The sequence below is a fragment of the Asterias amurensis genome, chromosome 9 (assembly GCF_032118995.1).
Source record: "Asterias amurensis chromosome 9, ASM3211899v1".
Lineage (NCBI taxonomy): Eukaryota > Metazoa > Echinodermata > Asteroidea > Forcipulatida > Asteriidae > Asterias > Asterias amurensis.
In genome coordinates this window covers 19,946,332-19,962,947 of record NC_092656.1, presented here as the reverse complement: position 1 = coordinate 19,962,947, position 16,616 = coordinate 19,946,332, and the positions used below count along the sequence as shown (strand labels likewise).

The following is a 16,616-nucleotide window of genomic DNA, read 5'->3' as shown; positions in this document are numbered from 1 at the left end:
TTTATTAATAGATTTGCATCGGGGATATTAGTTTTGGTTGAAGTGTAATGAAACAATCCATTAAGGACAGGAATGAATGTTGTAGCCTCAAAAGTTATAATAGAAATGCCTTGAAGTTATAATAAAAAATAAACAGTAATTGGAGAAGAAAAATACAAACTTCTTATTACTTCTTAATGTCAGTATCTTTAATAAAATAAGAATCAATATAAAACATCCTTGTCGGAAATGAAAATGCATTTAATGTTAATCTCCTATACAAAAAAAAAGGGGAAAGAAAATAATGTAAAATTTCCTTGTCAGTTTATCTTCATACATCAATAGCTAAGTCATGCCTGGTCTTTTCCTGTGAACAATCCAAGTTGTTACCTTGAGTTGGAGATCCCTTTTACTCAAAGCACATCAGCACCTGTTTATTATACACCCCAGCCCTGGAATTCTACAAACAAGATCAATTAAGCTTTGAGATTTAACGAGGATTGACTGAAAATCTGAACGGACAGGAAAACAACTAAAATGACAGACAGTTTGAGGAATCTTCAATTTCCGGCGTAGGGGGATGCATCCTGCGAATCTTAAGACAGATTGTCTCAAGTCATTCCTTAATCCTGTTCTTAAAGAAAGTCACTCAACAAGTGGGAGCTTAAACTACAGTTGGTCCGCTCTGTCCGTAGCTTTGTCCCAAACACTCCTCACTGAGGAGGGAACAGCTTGGCATAAAACCCTGACGACGGTTAGCTGAATCTCCAAAAGGAGGGTTTTTTTCTTGCTGGAAACAAAATTGAAATCATCAATGTCAAATTCTTATCACCTTAAAGATGTAATCTTGTTGAGAAATTATGTGGATACTGTGGTGGATATTATTATAATTTTTGACTTAATTTCAAAATAAAGCCTTGAAATCTTATCTGGTGTGACTCAGGGGTGGGTTTTTCCCTTTGAACATCCGCCATGAATTTTGTGAGTCTTTCATTGAATATTTTCAGGAAGAAATTGGAACAAAACAAAAATTCTTTTTCAAATATTTATTTGTTAGTTTTGCAGGATATTAAAACTAAAAGCAAATCATTGTGCCGTTCAAATTTCCATGGAATGTTTTGGAAAAAAAAGATATTTCACCCTTCCCTCCCCCAGTACCCAGTTTGGGCCTCAGCATTGCAAGGCCTAAAATTGATTATTGGGTAAATAATCGTTTACATAAACAAAACAAAACAGTCATGTCCTCGTCGGTTATTTTACTGGATAAGCAAATACAAAGTTAAGGTAACTTCTACAGAGCGTTTAAAAGTAGCGACATAGATTGGTTCCTGTCACCCTAATGCTGATTTATAGGCAAATGTATCAATAAAGATCCAATAAACGTCATTTGTGAAAGTTGCAGCTAAATACAGTGTCTGATAGTTGAGAAACAACAGACAATTGTCTCAGTATTTTCTTCAAGACCAACCACTCTCTGGCTGCAGCGATTGAGAACGGACCTTCAGAAAGTTGTATTTTAGTCAACCCTCAGAAAACTTACAAAGATTCATGCTTAAAACGTTTCACAGATTCAAATGTTTTGGGGTGTAAAAGTATCAAAACCTTATTCGAAGGGAATCCTTTCTCAAAATAATGTTTACTATCAACAGCTGCAGTGCTTCTCACCAAGTAAGTTTTTAAGCTCATTAATTTGTCGAGTATTTACAAATCTATGAGCTTACCTTTAAGTAGCCCCATGGTTTTAGAGTAAAAAATGTTTCATTTTTGTAGACATGCCCGGAGCGATTCCTCTGAATGCTATGGTCTGGATCCCAATCTCGTCAAGGATTTCTAAATAAACAAGAGTACAATCACTTTGACAACCCCCAGGATATTCACTTAGTCTGGAGGCTTAACTTATAGTATACATGTTAACATTCCTGGGATAATAATAAAAGCTAATCTTTTCCTCTGTCAATCTTGAAGGAGATTCTCTGAGTAAACAATAGTTAATTCTGAGAGTTTACTGGTGATTTTTATTAGTTTTATATCAATTTATAGTTATACTTAAAGCTTTGATGTTTGACTGAAATGTTTAATCCATTCATAGAAAAGAAGCTTATGTAAAGATATGATAATGAGAATAAACACTTAATTATTTCTCAAGACATTACAAAATGTTTAAGAAATCACATCACTGATGTTTCAGATATCATCACTTTGAATGCCATTTCACTATTTCACTATTTTGGAGAAGTGCCTAATTGTCGCAAGGATTGTCCAACCTAGTTTATAACTGTAATATGGCCCCAAATTCAGGAAGAAAATAGCTATGTACCACCATAGTGAAAGGACCTTGCTGTACGACCCAACATCAAGCTTGGATTGAGGTGTTTTCAAGGATACCCTTGGTAAGTGTCAAAGACCATTGTTTTCACAATCATTTACAGTAATTACCAATAGTGTCCAGTGCCTTTAACACGCATGTAATTAGCTAACGATCCAACTTTCTTCACATTAACACATAATGACTTAACACTACACCCTCGATACACCTGTTACATCCAACACTACCTACAAATAATGTGTCAATCATCTTACAATGATTAATTACTCATCACCTTTTGCTGTGAGGATTAATGTTATGAGTTGCAGTTCAGGAAACAAGGCAAAACCACCCATCACACATCATCAAGGCCAACCTTCGCTAAAAGCTTTCAAGTGTTCCGAATAGAGACAAATTGTAGAGCAACTTCAAATTGTACCTAAATACAGAAAAGTTGTACCAGGCTTCATTAACACTGTGAGAAGGAAGAAACTATAAATAAGTAGTAAACTTGTGCAACCATGTGCAAATCTCTTTAGTGGGAGAGTCAGCTCTGTATAGAGCCGGTGTGGTCTCAACGTTTCAAATAGTATACTCTTTAGGGGGAGTATCAAATGAGTATCAAATGTTAAGAAAAATTCTGGTCAAATGTGGTTATCAATAGACCCTTCCCATGAAATATGTAAATTGCACATAGCGCGTGCGCACTAACGTTTTGGTTGGCAAAATGAGGGAACATCGCTCTGTTTTGTACACGACTAATGGCTGCAGGACGCAGACGCGATTGCGCGTCTGCTACCTGCACAACTCTATGGCGTTTGCCAACCAACAGGGTCTGTACGCATGCGTGAATGTAATTAGCATATTTCATGGGAAGGGTCCATTGTCTCATGGTGTTACCGCAAACCAAATATCAATTGTCTTATTGTAATAAACAGTGCTATGGCAAGTCCCAGTGCTTTTAGGTAGGATCATACTTTAAGTCAGTGCTTCATCAACTCATCATCTTCATCTATGTTTCCTTACAAAGGCAAAGGAGTGGGGTAACCCAATGGATAGCAGGCCTGTATGCTTTGATTGTAAAAAGGCAAGGGCACCAAGGCATTTTGTTGTGGCTGATGCCCGGCTCATTTTTTGTTTAGCAAAGACATATGTTGAGCAGTATTTTCTGCTTAAAGCCATTGGACCCTTTCAATACAGAAAAAAAAAAGTTCACAGATTTACAAATAACTTACAGGGTTTACAAAAGGTAATGGTGAAAGACTTCTCTTGAAATTTTGTTCCATGAAATGCTTTACTTTTGAGAAAACATTAAAACAATATAAAATTCTCGTTAGCGACAATTACGGATTTATGTTAAACACATGTCATGACATGGTGAAACGCGCAGAAACAAGAATGGGTTTTCCCGTTATTTTCTCCCGACTCCGATGACCAATTGAACCTAAATTTTCACAGGTTTGTTATTTTATATATAAGTTGTGATACACGAAGTGTGGGACTTGGACAATACTGTTTACCGAAAGTGTATAATGGCTTTAACAGCTTTATAAAATTGGGCCCTGGTAACATGGATTTGAGTGAATGAAAACCAAGATGGTTCCTATTTGATATAGGTCTATAGAACCATAGCCCCATCAAAGTCATTTCCTGCTTCTAGACTCGTTTGTTATCTCCAATTGCTCATTCATATACTAACAAAAATTAAATGGCTTTGGCACCAGACTCATCAGAACCCAGTCTCTGAACCGGCCTGGGACAGGAGCCAAATTATAAAAGGTTGCCTAGACTATGGTGGAATTTGGTTATTTTTTGACGTTACAAGATGGTATGTTAATTCAAGCAGACAAGTTTCACCTGATCCTACCACTACTTGTAATTGGCTCGGCATGACTTTAAGAATGAATAAACATCTCTTCCAAATGGATGTGACTCGGAAGCCCTATGCACCCTAGAGTTCAAAGCTCGGTTGTGTGATTCTAAGGACTTCATGAACTTCCCGTCTTTTTGAAAAGTCTTCAAAGACTTGATGTAAAGAGCAAATTGGCGCAGCTGTTCAAAAACGCTGTTTTTGTAATTGTGTGTTAGAGCTGTATGTACATGATGAGGATATAATTACATCATTTATTTATACATATTTATTTTTGTTTTACCCTTACACCGATGTGTGTTTGCACTGTATACTCGGTACTTTCCCAACTTCTGTGAAAAAAATCACAGGCTTATTACTCGGGTGGAATTCGAACCCATGACCTTTGTCATTCTAGAGCAGTATCTTACCAATTAAATTGTATAGTTCTATGGCTAAAAAGACTTCTTATATAATCTTAGATAACTTGGTTTCTCAATAGTTTCTCCAAGTTGATTCTCTTAAAGTATGTCACGTTATTAACATTTAAAGTTCTACCTGAAAATGTAAGTACGTTGACTTTTATAAAGAAATAAGTGTCAGTGTTTTTGAATCAATTAGTTAAACTTTGCTTGTCTTGTGACGGCTAGTAATTGCTTTTTGTTGATTGATAAATCGTTGATCGTGATTTGTTTACGACAGGTTAATTAAACTAAACCTAAGGTACTTTTTCTTTTTAATTGAATTAATATTCTTTTTCCTAGTTGTTTGCTGTAAGTTTGATGCACTTGCACCTGTAATTAAGGATTAATCAATTAGAAATCAAAGCAAGTATGTGTTTACGCCCTACCACGGCCCGTAGTAGTAAGCCGCGCTGGTTACCATGGAGTTTGGCATGTACAGCCCATAGGAATGTGCGCGTTATCGCAGAATTATTTCGTTAGCAGCCTAATGAATTTGGGTTTCACTGTGTTGGAATTTTCAAAACAATCCCATAAACCCATGAAAAAGTTTTTGGGGGATATTAACCAATGGATTATAAGCTACACTAAAAACTTGTTCAAGGGTAAGACGCAGGGACTTCTGAATCTTAGCAGAAAAATTGTTAATTTCAGTATAAAATAATTATTTTAGTGTTAGTTGTCTTGGCTACAGCTATTCAATCATTTCAAAATTGTAAAGGTTTAAAGATTTTTTAGAATTCATCATGGATCCAGAGTCGAAGTTGAACATTTTTTTATTAGTTGCTCAATTTCACTGGATATATTCAATAAAACCACCCATTTCAGCTGATACATGTTCAGCTCCACGTCTCCACCAAGTCCAATTTACCAATTACAAACGGTGCACGCAAGAATAAAAAATACCACTTATATTTTCTTAGTATTTTTCAGCAGTGTATTTTGTCTGACTGTAACGAGGGTGGGCATTTGTCACCTGTGCTCCGTTTGTGGTATAATAGGCACAGCGGGTGAGCAGTCTGCGTTCTAGCATTTTATCATGTCTTAATCAAAATTTGATTTAGACAAATTACAAAACGGTAACATGCAAGAGCTAATTTTCTTGATGTGTTTGTCGGGGGAGGGGGGGAGGGTGGAAATAAAAGTGGAAAGTATTAACTTTGTTTAGGGGTGGTTTTCTGTCGGGCGTCCACTTTGACCACTAGTTTGACAGTGGAATGACTTAGGTTTGGAGCCAATTTGATCAAGTTAGGAAAATCCTTTTTTGTTTTTTTGTACCAGCAAAATGTATCTCAGTCTTTTTATAGAAGGCCTAATACATTTCTAGATTTTTCTATTTTTTGTTTGTATTTATTTGTAACTTTGATTTGCCCTTGGGAAAGAGTCTATTACGGTTTAAACTTCAGGCCAATAGCAACTCTTGCATTTATATCATTTGCTTGCTTGGTAAACAGTTTGTAACGGCCAACTCACTTTTTTTTCTTTTTCTCAGAAATATCTCTTAAAAGTGTGCGCTCAGAATCGTTTAGTTGGCTCAAATAAGAAAGAGATGACATGATAGAGACATTACCACAAGTCCATTCTGAAGTTTGACAGCCTTTCTAAATCTATCTTTCCTAAACCCCAGTCTCCTCTCCCACCAAGCAGCCAGGATCATGATCTTGCCATTTTTAATTTACAACCCGCAACCTCCTCCTTTCTAAGATCCTTGTTTCCTGACCTACCCCTTCCTGAGGATTTCTTCAAGATATCCATCTGTAAATCCTCCCTGTATTAAAATTCAAACTTCTTAATCTGACTCCATAAATTATAGAGAAGGACCAACTTTATTTGAACCTCTCCACCCAGATTAACCACTTATGGCTGAGTTGGAAGAAGGTTCTTAAATAAAAGTATAATGTTGTTGGTGAACTAGAGGTACTTTAATAAAAAGAGTCACAGTGATGCCAAGTTTTTAGTGTTTTATGGCCCAGAGTGCTAGTGAGTGTTCAATAAGATTTGCAAGCATGATGACAAAGTGCCCAAATACTAAATATAGTTCTTGTTGATAGAGGCAATGAATAATTTCAAGTAAAAGTCGCCAAACATCTTTTTTAGAATCTTGATTTTTCCAGGAAGTGATTGTGTGTAAGGACAAGATTGACTTCCCTCCACCTACTAGACTTGTGGACAAGTCGTTAAATGTTGGTCGCCGATGAGAGCATTCATACTCTGTCCATGATTCTCTTACACTGGCGATGGTCTCACCAGACTGCAGTGGCCCCCGTGAGACAACTGCTCTCAAGACTGTGGTCTCATTTAATGGTGAGCAGTCAGGGAGCCAGCAACCTTGCGCGAGAGCAATCAGCGCTTGCGATCGAGGAGAGCTAGCTACTGAGTGTATCACGCTGATGTCGCATCATACGCAACTTGCCCACAAGTCTATCACACATGTGAAACTAATAGGACCAAAACGACAATTGTGGTTGTCAAATTGCTAAGAACTACGCAAACACAAACAGTACATCACATTGTGTTTTTGCTGTTAACCTGATTCTACTTAGCAAGACCCTTCAGTACTTAGCAATATTTGTTTATTTAGCGGCTTTAAGTAAATGTTCCTTGGTCGGATATTCTTTATCGGAATAGATCCACAAACAGTATAGATTGTATTTTGGCTGTTTACCTGTTCGTGCTAAGCAAGACCCTTCAGCAATATTTGTTAAGGCTCTTGACATTTTCCTAATGGAATGGATCCTAGAGACTTCAATCATTGGGATGTTCTTGAGCATCTTTATTCCACCTGTCTGCTTAATATAAATCAATTATCTGCCCTTGGGTTGTTGACTTTATGACTGTGATTGATTACCTCATGATATTTCTTGAATTAATAAAACAGACTCAGAAAGACATTAAGACATGACTAATGAGGGATCGCCTTCCTATTCAAATGACCATCTAATTGTTGTAGTCATTGTTGTGTTCTTAAAGACACTGGACAATATTGGTAATTGTCAAAGACCAGTCTTCTGACTTAGTGTATCTCAACATATGCATACGATAACAAACCTGTGAACATTTGAGCTCAATTGGTTGTTGAAGTTGCGAGATAATGGAAGAAAAAAACACCTTTGTCACAGGAAGTTGTGTGCTTTCAGATGCTTGATTTTGAAACCTCAAAATCTAATTCTGAGGTCTTGAAATCAAATTTATGGAAAATTACTTCTTTATCGAAAACTACGTTACTTCAGAGGGAGCTGTTTCTTACAGTGTTTTATACTATCAACAGCTCCCCTGTAAGGTTTTATGCTAATAATTATTTTGAGTAACTACCAGTAGTGTCCACTGCCTTGAAGTTACCTGTGAACACTTGTTCATTTAACCTGAGAAATGTCGTTGTTAGATCTTCTGATGCTAGATGAGCAATGTGCCTCAATCTTCCGTTTTGTTAAAGTTGGCACAGAAACTGGAAGAAGAAGAAGACAATGTACTGAAGATAATGTTATGTCCTAGAGACATTATTTTTCTAAGGAAGTGATTAAGAAAGTATGACACATAGATGTTTTTGTAGGTTGATTGAGGCTTTAAAATTGTTCCAAAAATCTGAAGACAGTTAGGTTTGCAGTAACATCTTGTAAATAGATCTTTTTTATGAGTTGTGGTGGAACAAATTGAGGTTTCGATCAGTATGCTGACACATAGATGTTTTTGTAGGTTGATTGAGGCTTCAAAATTTAGAAACCTGAAGACAGTTAGGTTTGCAGTAACATCTTGTAAATAGATCTTTGTTATGAGTTGTGGTGGAACAAATTGATGTTTCGATCAGTATGCTGAGATTGTCTTCAAGAGGGTGTTTGTTGTTATACCAACCGTAGCTTTGCAACCTGATATACTGTAAGAAACAACTTTTCTGAAATGTGGCATCCTTATTCAATTAATCTTCCAACAAAACATCCCAGCGTAAATCTAGGACTCTCCTGGAAAGTTTCCAAGGGAAAAACAAGAGGTTCTTTCTCTAAATACTTACTACAAAGCAAGTGGAGGGCCTTTGCTTTAACGTGGTAACATGTGTTGCATGTTTGGAACATAAGTCAGGGAGGGGGTGGGGTTTCAAGGGGGAGGGGAAGTATGTGTCACCTTGAAACATATGATAGTCAACCACATAATTGGCATGACCCCATTTTTTTGCTCTGTGTGTTCATTTCGCTCTAACCTGTTGGATTTTCAGTGTACAGCAAAATTTTGAAAGTACTTTCAAAATCTCACTGAATATTCATTTTTTTCATAATTCAGTTGTAAGGTAGGAATGGGAATTGTTTTTATACATTTTTAAAGTCATTAATCTTCACTTTGATTAGAAAATTTTTAATTGGTAAAGTTTGCCGTGAAATTACAATTTCCTGATGCTGAAAAGAATGGTATTTCTATTTATTGAAGTTGGTTGAGAAGTCATTAGTACCCAGCTGAAGCCAGTTCATACTTCTTGCGAAAGGGAATGCAAACCAAATTTTTGTGACATTCACAATCAGTACGCACTGTTTTGTGCAATCCGCATGTTTCCGCTTTGTTTAAACAATACACAGGAGGTAAGAACCTGGCTTTCCTCGTGTGTTGAGAAAAGGTTGCTAGAGTTGCATGTCAACTTGCAAGCTCTAATGACAAAAAAGCATCAAGGGTTAGAAGTATTAGCGGTCATTTGTAGATCTTTGTAGATCTTTGTAGATGTTTGTAGATCCAATTAATGAAACTCCACCTTCTTCCTGACTGAATAGTACAGTAACTTCCATCAGAGTTGTCCCCAAATCCACTGATCCTGTTAGTGGTTTGAAAAACCTTGTCTCTTTAGTAAAACCGACAAGTTTTCCCTCTTCGAAACCTGTCAGGTTTGATTTAAGCAACCTTGGTAAGACTTCCCCAGCAATGTTCAGTCGGCTTTCTGAGGGGAAATAAAAAGGATATCCCTAAGGACTTGGTAAAGTCTATAGACTCACATTCTCAAAGAGGAAGTAACTAGCTCTCGGTAAGAGATTCTGAGTCGTGCCTTGTTATTGCCTTGATCTGCAACGAGAGTGAAAGGGAGACAGCTGAAGGCATGGATTGATGACATCATGGTCCAGAGGTGGTCCCCGCTATTTTTACATTCACAGGAAGTCCGAATATTACAAGTGAATGCGATATTGCAATTTCAATGGCTGTCATGTCATGGGATAACCAATACATGACTAGCATTTTTAAGCATTTAATACAAGGTATTTCACTAATTGATTGGAATGACTTTACATATTGGATGAATAGATTGCTGATTAAGACTTTATGAACGGCAGCTACTAAGTGTTGATCTGGTGGGGGTTGAGGTCAAAGGTCAATATCCAGGAAGGGGCTGGCCCAATGCTTACAACAGGTACATTTTGAATGTCACTTGTCCCCTGTTTTCAAAGCTAGCCTGTAGGTATTGGGGTGTAGGAGTATTATGGAGAGCATTGAACAGTCAAGATAAGCTTGCGTGGGTTTACACAGTGGACTTGGGTTTGAGTCAGTGCAGTATGGTAAGGGGGGGGGGGGGGGGTTGAGGAAACTTGGGCATCACAGAGCCGCTTAGCCTATGAGTGGCTCTTTGTTCTTTTTTTAACTACATGAAAATGGTTGCTGTAGGAGTTGAGGTTTTAGAACACGGAGAATACTTGATGGCTCTGAGAAGAAATGGTGTTATATCCTCAAGAATTGTTCCAAAAATAAAAACTTTTTTAAACTTTCAATCAAAGATCAAAAGACAAGACAATTTGATGTGAATTTCAAAGAAAACTAAAGAACAGTTTCAATTTTTTCCAAAAGTTTTTTGCGAGTTGAGGAATCCTGCAATCCAAGGATCAGCAACCGTTCCAGACACTGCCAGCCATATTTGTCAACAAATATCAAAAACTGCAGATGATAAAAATCAGGGAGCGGCTCTTTAAGATCCCAGAAGTCCCCCCCCCCCCCCCCCGATCAACTCCTTGGCGATTCTTGTCATCATCAGAGACATCATCTTGGAAGTGATTTGGCGATTCCCTGTAGGTTTGATATTTGTGTTGATGGAAACCGGATAAGGACAGCGTAATGGTTGTATGACTGTATCCTACAGGATGTTGTGGTAATAGAAGGAGAAGAAGATTCACTTCATGGTGGCTAACACTCGACTCAATAGAACACCTCAGATAAATAGACATCAAATATCTTAGAAACACTCTGGTATAGTAAAGGTTTGCGGTAACACCATGTAATGTTAAAGTCACCTGGAAGTGGTATTTTTTCAAAATAAAGCTTTTGTCATTAATATATGTGTTTTGATGAGTGGAATGTGAATAAACAGTTAACTAAGGTTTTAAAAAATCAGTTCTTATGTTCTTTACAAATTTTAGAGTAGACCCCGACCCGAGAGGGCGCTGTTCGTGACGTCAATCGAGGCAGACTTTGTTTGCCTGTAATGCGTAGAGTAAACACAATGCAAAGTACATGTACGGACCAAGTCGTGAGTTTGTACGAGTCAAAAAATGTTTTTTTTGTTTTTTCCGGCAATGCCGACAAGGTGTATTGCTGCTGAATGCAGAAAAACACTTTTTGAATTGTACCAACTCACGACTTGGACGTTCATGTACTTTGCACATGTGTTTACTATACGCATTGCAGGCAAAGTCTGCCTCGATTGACGTCACAAAAGGGGTAGGCGGAGTCAGCCCCCCAAACAACTTTATATATTTTTTAAACATATAAATCGTAACAAACAATTACTAAAAAAATTGTTTTATTGCTCGTAAGCATATACTCTTATGTTTGAAAGAAAAAAAATTCTATTTCCAGGTGACTTAAATCTCTAAATGAGTTGGGGTGGTTTTGAAAACAACCGTTTGGTTTTAACTTGACGTTTCGATCACTATGCTCTGATCATCTTTCTCCAATCCTACGTATAACACTCTGCTTGTCTTCAGAGGAGTCTTTAAGTTGAGTTGTGTGTTCCTAGTAGCCTTTTTGAGATATGGTGGACACTAAAGGCCAGATAGACGGTCGTGCGATGGTCGCGTGATGGCAATTTTGACGCGTGACACAGTTTATAGTCATCCCTGAGGTCTAAAAACTGTGTATTTTTTTTTATCGTGCGTCAAGATTTCCATCGCCCGACCATCGCGCGGCCATTGCGCGACCATCGCCCGACCATCGCCCGACCATCGCCCGACCATCGCCCGACCATCGCCCGACCATCGCCCGACCATCGTGAGACCGACTATAAACCTTAGGCCGTAAAGGAGTGAGCTGTTTGGTTTGGGTGTATACATACAAATTTACACAAACTAGTCGCAGTGTCATAGTATTGTAGCCACTATAACTCAAAATGGCTTATTGTCCCATTCCTTTGGGCCTTTTACAGGCAACTTGAAGGCAACCAACTGCAGTGCATGCTACAGGATCACTTTGGTAGCACGTGAGTCATTTTTCAAACAATGTCTTATGATCAACAAGAAAAAAATGTGAACATTTAAATGTGAATTCCTTTCTTCATGGAAACCCCTTACATAGGATGTCACACTCTTTGTAGCAAGGCCCTCATTGAGGCAAAGTAGGCAGATCATTGGACGATAGCTGGTTTGGGTGCGTACAAGCGTGCGTGTAACCTGAGCGGTTCAGCAGCGTTGCACATTATGCAAGGGGTCTATTAACATTTGTTTACAAAACTGGATGTTTACTTCAACATATCCTTGTTTATAGTCTTTGTAAGTGAAATTTAACAACCAGGGGTCGATTTCACAAAGAGTTAGGACTCGTCTTATCTCGAGTTAGGACGAGTAACTTGTCTTAACTTAGGTTTAATCTTAAGGTCTGCATGCTACAGTGCAGGGTTGGGATCATCCTAAGTCCTAAGGTTAGTCTTAAGTTAGGAAGAGTTTTGTGAAATCGACGGCAGTATCACATGTACAAAAACAAACAACAGACTTGCAGCTGTTATCAAATTTGAAAAGACAAAATTTTGAAGGAAGTATCCGTTGAGCATAACAGGGACTTTTGTCAGAATCGTTGCAGTTGTTTTCAGATGCAAACAATTAGACCTCCTTTGATTTTGATTCTTCTTGATTTAGTTCTACCCAAATGGAATTGTCCCTAATATTCCCAATTTCCTTATTTATCACAATGTCTGTCTTCACAACTGGACATGTGTTGTCTGGGGTGAAAACACGGTAGCTAGTGGCCAACTTGTTGTTGCTTCATGGGGTGTTTGTTTGAAACTTTTCTGAATCTACTCAGGGTGTCAAACAACCCTCAGGAATCCTTTGGGAGAAAAGGGAAAAGGTATGGGTCTTTATCCATCTTTTGATTTTTCAAGTTGTCCTCATATTAACATCCCCTTCCATTACCAATGTACATCATGGTACTCGACCCAATAGTCGTTATTCCTTACTTTGTCAACTAGCAAAATACTTCAGTTGCACATCTCAATCGTCTTTTGTTACTGATCGAACTAAGATTGTATGATCATATTTGCAAGTAATAAAATCTGAATATTTTGGAATTCAGGAACCTATTTCTTAACTTTGAACTCCAAAAAAAGATCTGCGAAATTTTCAGAGACAGTTAAGAGACAGTTATTTATTACAGTATTGGTTTTCTCTTTTGATTTGATTTTAATCGGTTTGTTAGGAAACATTCTGTCGCAGCCAAGGGCAGACTTGTGAAACATCTTTGTGAGACTGAGTGATAAATTTGCTGTCTAGAACTCAGAGTTTGGATATTGCATCTCATGCCATGTAAGATGCTGCTAAATGCACTAGGGAGAAAGCCTCTTGGCAACCATTATACTTGTCATTTCAGGAAGTATATGATATTCACTAATTCAAAACAGTGTCAGTCTTCTGAAAGTCCTTTTGCTTTGTTTTTTATTTCTGTCCATTCACATTTCCCTTTATGATGCTGATCTGACGTACAGACAGGATCAGTGGATCATAACACTTAAAAATTGAGGTGTGAAACCAAGTGAACTTGATCCAATGTGCCATCCAAATAGGACTGTGAGTCTAAGACCCATCACGCTGACTGGACTGTCCTCATTTCCTGAGGAGGTACTGCCGCTGAGACTAATTGTACCCTACCCCTAAGATGGTTAAAGCATATTATTCACTTAAAGACATTTGCTGAGTTATGTCAAAGTTTGACTTGCTTGTCATGTTGGTAAATACTTTATGTCAACTGAAGGAGGAAAGAAACTTTGACAGTTCTAGTCATGACTGACCTCCTCTTCATTTCCTTCAATTCTCACTTTCCCCGAGACCCTTTACTTTATTCTCAAGACAGTTAATTTAACCCTTGAAATGAAGTAATTAGTTTTCCACCGAGGATAAAGACTAGCTTTATACAAGAGGCTCAGACCATCAAAATAGCTGGCATTAAGAAATTCTAACCCACATCTTAGATCTTTTCTAAAATGGCTACGGCTGCGCCAGTTGATCACTGCAGTGGCTTGTTGATGTAGCCAGTAGCCAAAGGCGCCACAGCTGCAGTTTTTGTTAAATTTTGAAATGAGTCGCGGGACAAATATAGGAATTGGCTGTGTTTGAATTTGAACTTAGTTACTACCATTTGCTGTAGTGAGTCAGTGATGATGAAAAGTGTCTTACAAAACTCTGTGAAATGACTTGACAATCGGAGATGTATAACTTTTTCTTTTTTGAGGGGTGGGGTGTTGGGACTGGTATGCTCTCCCTGGTTCAACACTACCTCCCGGCTCATTACAACATGCTTTCATTGATATTTCAGCTGTATCGGAAGCTTTCTTGAGACAGCCACAGTGTCTCCACAAACTCACTTTTAAAATCCTAAAGAAACACCCTTTTTTTCCACCGACACAATCAACATTCCATTAACTTGAACTTTCGCTTGTTTCAGACACACACAAAAACACTTCAAAAGAGGGTGAAGTTTGACCCCAACGATTCTGAAGGGCCTGGGATGTAATTTTCTTTCCTCAGTGTTTTGCTAAATTCTCTCAGTGGTTTATAAATCCTTAAGAGTGCTTGTCTTTTTCCGGTGTAATGGGAAAGCCTTTGGTGTTTGTTTAAGCGAAGCCGCTGCCGACACAGAGATAGTGTGGCAATGTATCCCACTTCTTGACATTTCAGAATAGTCTTTGAGGGTTCCTCGTCCCTTGAAGCACAAGAGTCATCTGAAGTGTTGCCTCTGCTCTTGTTTATGAAAGGAAGTTGGACCCACTTGAAATGACTTGTTTGTAGACAGGCTGTGTATGGTTTTAACCCCAATGTGCATTGCTCTTACGTTAAGTACATCTTCAAATTCAAAAGGATCAAGAATCCATGGAGTGGAACTAAGACAACAAATAAGACGTGAGTTGTGGGTTAGTGGGTGCCTTGAGGAGAAGGAGTAGTCATTCTGGAGTCAAGTCTTCTTTAGATATTGCTGGTTTGGTTGAAATGTTTCAGTTGAGATCCCCAAGAAGATTGGATATGATTTATGTGGAGTTGAAAACAATCTCATAAATTGAAAGCTTGGTTAAATAAAAGGAGAGTTTGGCTCCTTTTCAGGATGGTTGACTTGATCAAGAAAATAAAATTCATCAAGTTCGCAGTTCTCCTTCTGAACCAATTAACCTTTTAAATTTGTTGAAAGAGGTCAAAGGGCAAGCATGGATAGTGGTTAGGAGGCAAGCATGGGTCAAACGATGAATTCTGGATAACATTACCTCTTGTCTTCTTTAGATGTTATAAGAGAACTTGTAGAAAGAAATGCTTGCACAATAATCAAAGTAAAGACTGCTTTGTACAAGTATTGACCCATTTCACCTGACGTCATCATCAGAATAATCTTGGATGCGCCATTTTGGTGGTCAATGTCAACGTGTGTTATTCAGTGAAGTGCGCATTTTTAGGTGCTGCGGCGTTTACACGTAAGCCTATTGACCACCAACATGGTGAGCGTGGCATCAGCTGCCGCGTGTGACGCGCGTGCAAGGGGTCAATAGCAACGGAAGTTCCACATGCTGGTGTGCCTCTTTAATAATAAGAAGATGATGTACTAAAGCAGGCCCTTAGTCTTATCTCTAATAAGTCATATCAACAGCTCGGAGTACTTCTTAAAGACTGGTAAACATGTTATTATAAACCAGATAGCTGTAGATTAAGTCTAGTCCATGAATCTGTCAGATAGTCTTATTAGTAAGTAATTGCTCTTGATAGACGGAAAGACATGAGATGACATTGAAATAGTTGAGATAAGATGATTAAGATTGGAGTATGATGATGTGATGGTTGTCTGCGATGGTGGTCCGTCTTAGGTGGTGATCTGAGAGGCATTGGTGAATCAAGTCATGGAGGTCTTTCAAACTATACAGTTGTCTTTCTTGTGAGGTTAGGCGAAGGGGAAAATGAGGTAAAATACCGTTTTAGAGTGTCCCTCTTGAGGGTGGGAGAGCTATTAAAGGACCTTACAAGTGCATCAAATTGGTTTACTTTCACTAAGGAAGTAAGAAGGGTATTGAAGAGATGTAATAAAAAGTCATAAACAAATTGATGAGGTATAATAAATATTTGTCAAAGTGCTTTAATTTGGGGTTTTCTGTGACAGTTCCTTGATGGAAAGCAACTTAAGACACATTGTAATAATGAAGGAATTATAACAAAGAAATGATGACGATGTCATGAGGATAAAGGACTGAAATTATTTAAAACAAAAGAGTCGTTTCATTGCTCAAATAATTGTTGTGTTTTGTAAAAAAAAACACTCGAATTGAAACCAACGAGGCGACATGTCGGCTTGTAAACAATTTCTTGCTTAACTATATAACACAAATTGTCATTCCTTCCTGGTAATTATTGTATTTACATACTTTCTTCAGTAGATTTGTTCTGACATAAGGATTTGAACTGAGTCTAGAAACAGAAAAATGGCAGGAAGCAAGAGGCATGCTAAGCTTGCCTTGTCTCGGCAATCCATATTTCCTGCATACATTATGCATATATATCTATAAACTCTCAAATAAATCACAGAAGACAGCACCAATTTATAT

At 37.9% G+C, this 16,616-nt stretch overlaps 1 protein-coding gene across 2 annotated transcripts in view; it reads left to right on the top strand.

The window, feature by feature from the left end:
- The window catches only part of LOC139942349 (cyclin-dependent kinase 7-like), an 82,109-nt gene that overhangs the window by 10,014 nt on the left and 55,479 nt on the right, over positions 1 to 16,616 (top strand). The window lies entirely within an intron of this gene.